Source organism: Myotis brandtii, unplaced genomic scaffold, assembly GCF_000412655.1.
Source record: "Myotis brandtii unplaced genomic scaffold, ASM41265v1 scaffold2081, whole genome shotgun sequence".
Classification (NCBI taxonomy): Eukaryota; Metazoa; Chordata; class Mammalia; order Chiroptera; family Vespertilionidae; genus Myotis; species Myotis brandtii.
Genome location: NW_005357770.1, coordinates 167,649 through 174,570, shown reverse-complemented (window position 1 = coordinate 174,570; position 6,922 = coordinate 167,649).

Below are 6,922 nucleotides of genomic sequence, written 5' to 3'. Positions count from 1 at the left end.
GGTGCCTGGTCAGTCTGGGTGAGGGGCTGAGGGCTGTTTTCAGCTGGTCACACACTCTTCAGGGTGTGGGTCCCCACTGGGGTGCCTGGCCAGTCTGGGTGAGGGGCTGAGGGCTGTTTTCAGCTGGTCACACACTCTTCAGGGTGTGGGTCCCCACTGGGGTGCCTGGCCAGTCTGGGTGAGGGGCTGAGGGCTGTTTTCAGCTGGTCACACACTCTTCAGGGTGTGGGTCCCCACTGGGGTGCCTGGCCAGTCTGGGTGAGGGGCTGAGGGCTGTTTTCCGGCTGGCGAGTGACTAAAGCTTCCAACCGCTCCTTGTTTTCTTCTCTTTTTTTTTTTTTTTTTTTGGGCCAGCTTTAGCTCTGGGGCCTTGCTGCTGAAAACATAGATACAATGTTGCGGTCCGAGCCCGGCTGAATGGAAGCCCTTTTCTGGGGTTTTGTTTAGCTTCTTATTTGCAACATAGTATATAGTTGCTTAGAGTTGCAACTGAGAGGCTGGCAAGTTAGGCGGGGAACGTTGGAGTCCGCAGTCACTGGAGCAAGCAAGCCTCCCTGCTCGCTTCAGTGCCTGGCTGCCGGCCGCCATCTTGGCTGACAGTTAATTTGCATATACTCACTGATTAGCCAATGAAAAGGGTAGCAGTCGTACGCCAATTACCATGTTTCTCTTTTATTAGTGTAGATATGAGTGAAATAATATGGTTCTTAACTTTTTCTGGCTTAATTATTGCACTTAGAATAATGTTCTCAATGTCCATCCATGTTGTTGCAAATGGCACTATTTCATCCTTTCTTATGGCTGAGTAGCATTCCAGTGTGTAAATGTACCACATCTTCCTTATCCAGTCCTCTATCATGGGAAACTTTGGTTGTTTCTGTCTTGGCCACCGTGAATACTGCTGCAATGAAAATAGGGGTGAATGGAGAGAGACCAAGATGGCGGCATAGGTAAACACCGCAGACTGCTGCCGCAAACAACCACTTCAAAAATACAACTAAAAGACGGAACGGACATCACCCAGAACCACAGGAAGGCTGGCTGAGGAGAGACTCTTCAACTAGAAGGAAAAATAACAGCACACCGAGGCTCAGAGGAGGCGCAGTGTGGAAAAAACTCAGGTGCGGAGGTGCGCGCGCAAAGCGGGCTGGTGGCTGAGAGCGCGGTTGTCGTTTTCGGTCAGGGGGGAGTCTCAGACTCTGAGCTCCAGATACGGGCGAATCGCTGGGGACTCGGACCCAAACGGGAGAAGCGGGAGTGTCTGGCATCAGTTGGAAGGCAGCTTTCCCTCCGAGGTTTGCAGCGGTTCCGGGGGTTCTGAGAAGCAGAGCCTCTGGGAACAGGACTGAGGGCACCTTTTTTTTTTTTTTTTTCTGGGCCAGTTTTAGCTTTGAGGCCTTGCTGCTGAAAACATAGATACAATGTTGCGGTCCGAGCCCGGCTGAATGGAAGCCCTTTTCTGGGGTTTTGTTTAGCTTCTTATTTGCAACATAGTATATAGTTGCTTAGAGTTGCAACTGAGAGGCTGGCAAGTTAGGCAGAGAACGTTGGAATCTGCAGCAAGCAAGCCTCCCTGCTCGCTTCAGTGCCTGGCTGCCGGCCGCCATCTTGGCTGACAGTTAATTTGCATATACTCACTGATTAGCCAATGAAAAGGGTAGCAGTCGTACGCCAATTACCATGTTTCTCTTTTATTAGTGTAGATATGAGTGAAATAATATGGTTCTTAACTTTTTCTGGCTTAATTATTGCACTTAGAATAATGTTCTCAATGTCCATCCATGTTGTTGCAAATGGCACTATTTCATCCTTTCTTATGGCTGAGTAGCATTCCAGTGTGTAAATGTACCACATCTTCCTTATCCAGTCCTCTATCATGGGAAACTTTGGTTGTTTCTGTCTTGGCCACCGTGAATACTGCTGCAATGAAAATAGGGGTGAATATATCTTTGCATATACATGATTTTGAGTTTTTTGGGTACCTACCCAGGAAAGGGATTACTGGATCATATGGTAGAATATTCTTAATATTTTGTGGAATTGCCAGACTGTTTTCCATAGTGGTTGTACCAGTCTAATTTTCACCAGCAGTGAACGAGGGTTCCTTTTTTTCCACAACCTCTCCAACACTTGTTATTGCTTGTCTTGTTGATAATGGCCACTCTAACAGGTGTAAGATGGTATCATCTCATTGTAGTCTTGATTTGCATTTCCCTAATTGCTAGTGAGGTTAAACATCTTTTCATATATCTGTTGGCTGTTTGTATGTCTTCTTGAGAGAGGCATATTTTCAGGTCCTCTGCCCACTTTTTGATTGGGTTGTTTGTTTGTTTGGTGTTGAATTTTATGAGTTCTTTATATATTTTGGAAATTAAACCTTTGTTGGAGGTACTGTTTGCAAATATAATCTCCCATCCAATTTGCTGCCTTTTTGCTTTGTTGAGAGCTTCTTTTGCTGTGCAGAAGCTTTTCAGTTTGGTATAGTCCCATTCATTTATTTTTGCTTTTACTTCCCTTGCCTTTGGGGTCAAGTTCATCAAATGTTCTCTATTACCAAGGTCCATAAGTTTGGTACCTATATTTTTATCTATGTAACTTAATGTTTTGGGTCTTATACTTAGATCTTTGATCCATTTGCATTCATTTTTGTACATGGGGACAAACTGTAATCCAGTTTCATTTGTTTGCAAATGTGGCTTTCCCAGCACCATTTTTTGAAGAGACTATTTTTTCTCCATTGTGTGTTTCTGGCTCCATGGTCAAAAGTTATCTGTCCATATACATATGGTTTTATAGCTGGGCTCTCTATTCTGTTCCATTGATCTGTGTGTCTATTTCTCTGCCAATACCAAGCTGTTTTGATTATCATAGCTCTGTAGTATAATGTGAAGTCAGGTAGCGTGATACCTCCAGCTTTGTTCTTTTTTCTCAGAATTGCCTTGGCTATTTGGGGTCATTTGTGGTTTCATACAAATCTGATGATTTCTTTAAAAAATTACATTGGGATATTAATGGGATAGCATTGCATATATATTTTGCTTTGAGTAATATGGCCATTTTGCTATGTTGACTCTTCCAATCCATGAACATGGGATATTTTTTCATTTTATTGTGTTTTTTCAATCTTTTAAAATAATTCTTTGTAATTTTCAGTATATAGATCTTTCATGTTCTTTGTTAAGTTTATTCCTAGGTATTTAATTCTTTTGGTTGCAATAACAAAAAGAATTGTTCCCCCACCACACCCCCCATTTCTTTTTCTGAAGTTTTGTTAGCATACAGGAAGGCAATGAATTTTTATGCATTGATTTTTGTATCCTGCAATTTGACTGTATTTTTTGGTGGGGTCTTCAAGGTTTTCTATATATAGGATCATATCATCCACAAAAAGTGACAGTTTGACTTCTTCCTTCATTATTTGGATGCCTTTTATTTCTTTCTCTTAACTTATTGCTCTGGCTAGGACTTCCAGCATTATCTAATCTAATAAAAGAGAAACGTGCAAATTGACTGTCCCTCCGCTACCAAGCCACGCCCACCAGCCACACCCACCAGCCAATCAGGAGCAAATACGCAAATTAACCCAACTAAGATGGCGGCTGCCACAGAGCTGGAGCAAGCAGGAGGCTTGAGTTGCCCCGGCGATGGAGGAAGCCAAGCATCCTGCCTGCCCTGCCAGCCCTGAGCTCTGCCTAAGGCTACAAAGTTTCAATTATATAAGATAAATAAATCCCAGATACCTGCTTCCAGCCGGCATGGCCTCCCAGCTAAAGGAGGAGCTAAGAACCTGGGTTGCCAGGGGCAACACAGGCTTTGAGCCCGACCAAGGCAACAAAGTTTCAATTATATAAGTTAAATAAATCCCAGATACCTGCTTCCAGCCCGCGGCCATGGCCAGCCTGAAAACGGCCCTCAGCCCCTCACCCAGGCTGGCCAGGCACCCCAGCAGGACCACCTCCACCCTGAAGGGGCTGTGGCCAGCCTGAAAATGGCCCTTAGCCTCTCACCCAGGCTGGCCAGGCACCCCAGCAGGACCACCTCCACCCTGAAGGGGCTGTGGCCAGCCTGAAAACGGCCCTCAGCCCCTCACCCAGGCTGGCCAGGCACACCAGCGGGACTCCCCCACGCTGAAGGGGCTGTGGCCAGCCTGAAAATGGCCATCAGCCCCTCACCCAGGCTGGCCACACCCCCATGGGGTGAGGGTCCCCACTGGGGGGGTTTGACTGGCCTGCAAACAGCAATCAGCCCCTCACCCAGGCTGGCCAGGCACACCAGCGGGACTCCCACAGGAGGGAGCTCTGCTAAGCCACAAGCCAGGCTGACGGTTGCCAGCACAGCAGTGGTGGCAAGAGCCTCTCCCGCCTCAGCAGCAGCACTAAGGATATCTGACTGCAGCTTAGGCTTGTGGGGAGCATCCTCTGAGGGCTCCCGGGCTGCCAGAGGGATGTCTGACTGCCAGCTTAGGTCTGATCCCCCGGGGAGTGGGCCTAAGCCAGCAGGTGGACATCCCCTGAGGGGTCCCAGACTGTGAGAGGGCACAGGCCGGGCTGAAGGACCCCCCCCGCCGAAGCAGCACTAAGGATATCTGACTGCAGCTTAGGCTTGTGGGGAGCATCCTCTGAGGGCTCCCGGGCTGCCAGAGGGATGTCTGACTGCCAGCTTAGGTCTGATCCCCCGGGGAGTGGGCCTAAGCCAGCAGGTGGACATCCCCTGAGGGGTCCCAGACTGTGAGAGGGCACAGGCCGGGCTGAAGGACCCCCCCCGCCGAGGGCACAAATTTTTGTGCACTGGGCCTCTAGTGTTGAATAAGAGTGGTGAGAACGGACCTCCTGATCTTAGAGGAAAAACTTACAGTTTTCCACCATTGAGTATATTAGCTGAGGGTTTATCATATATGGCCTTTATTATGTTGAACTACTTCCCTTCTATTCCTATTAAGTATTTTAATCATAAATGGATGTTGTATCTTATCAAATGCCTTTTCTGCATCTCTCACTGTGAAGCCATCTGGTCTTGGACTTTAATTTTTGGGAGGTTTTTGATGGTTGTTTCAATTTCCTCACTATTGATTGGTGTGTTTAGATTTTCCAATTCTTCATGATTTAGTCTAGGAAGGTTATATTATTCTAGGAACTTATCCATTTCTTCTAGGTTATTGAATTAAGTATCATATAGTCTTTCATAATATTCTAGTATGATCCTTCATATATCTGTGATGTCTGTGGTAACTTCTCCTCTCATTTCTGATTTTTTTTATATAGGTCTTTCCCTTTTTTCCTTATTGAGCCTAGCCAGAGGTTTGTCAATTTTATTAATCTTTTTAAAGAATCAGCTCTTTGCTTTATTTTTTGTATAGTTTTTAAAAAATTTTTATTTCATTCAATTCTGTTCCATTTTTTATTGTTTCCTTTCTTCTGCTGACTTTGGCTTACTTTTGTTCTTCCTTTCCTAGTTATTTAAGATGTGATATTAGGTTGTTTACTTGGGATTTTTCTTGTTTCTTGAGGTAGTCCTGTTATGATATAAACTTCACTCTTATTACTGTTTTCACTGTATCCCAGAAGTTTTGATGTGTTTTATTGTCATTCTCATTTGTCTCTGTATATCTTTTGATCTCATCTTTTATTTCTTCTCTGACCCAGTCATTTTTTTGTAGTATGTTGTTTAAGCTCCACATATTTGTGGGTTTCTTCATTTCCTTTTTATAGTTGATTTCTAATTTCAAGGCATTGTGGTTGGAGAATATGCTTGATATAAGTTCAATGTTCTTGAATTTATTGATGCTAGTTTTGTGACCCAACGTATGATCTATCCTTGAAAATGTTCCATGTGCACTGGAGAAGAATGTATGATCTGATGTTCTGGGGTAAAATGTTCTGTAAATATCAGTTATGTCTATATGGTCTAGTGTTTCTTTTAAGGCTGATATTTCTTTATTGATTTTCTGTTTGGCTGATCTATCTAGAGCTGTCAATGGAGTATTAATGTCCCCAACTATGATCGTGTTTTGATCTGTTTCTCCCTTTAATTCTGTGAGTAGCTGTTTTATATATGTTGGTGTTTCTTGGTTGTGTGCATATATATGAAGAAGTGTTATATTTTCTTGTTGTAGTGTCCCCTTTATCGTTATAAAGTGTTAATTTTTGTCTCTCGTTATCTTGAAATCTATTTTATCACATATGTGTATGGCTACACCTGCTTTTCTGTGGTTGTTATTTGCTTGGAGAATCATTTTCCACCCTTTAACTTTGAATCTACCTTTGTCTTTGCAGCTTAGATGTGTCTCTTGTAGGAAGCATATAGTTGGATTTTGTTTTTTGATCCACTCTGCTACTGGGTGCCTCTTTATTGGTGAATTCAAACCTTTTACATTTAGGGTACTTATTGATGTATGATGATTTCTTATATCCATTTTATCTTTTATTTTCTGGTAGCTCTGTGCCTCCAGTGGATCTTTTCCTTTGTGTTTCTGTCTGTTGTTTTTGTTTAGTGATATTTTGTATTTCTTTCCTTTGTTTCCTCTTTTTTAAAACTATGTCATTTTTGGGGGGATTTTTGTGTGTGGTTACCATTAGGTTTATAAAAAATGAAGTTGCATATATACTATAGTTTTTTTTTCTTTTGAATGCATCTGATCTTTATCCTCCTTTGCCAGATCAGACCTTTACTCCTTCTCCTTTTATGTTTTTATTGTCACAAATTATCCCTGTTTTTGCTCTAAGATTTCTGGTGATCTTACTCATAGTGTTGTGACTATACACACACACACACACACACACACACACACACACACATATATATATGTATATGTCTATATATATATTTTTAAATTCTTTATTGTTTAAAGCAGTGATTCCCAAAGTGGGCGCTACCGCCCCCTGGTGGGCGCTGCAGCGATCCAGGGGGGCGGTGATGGCCACAG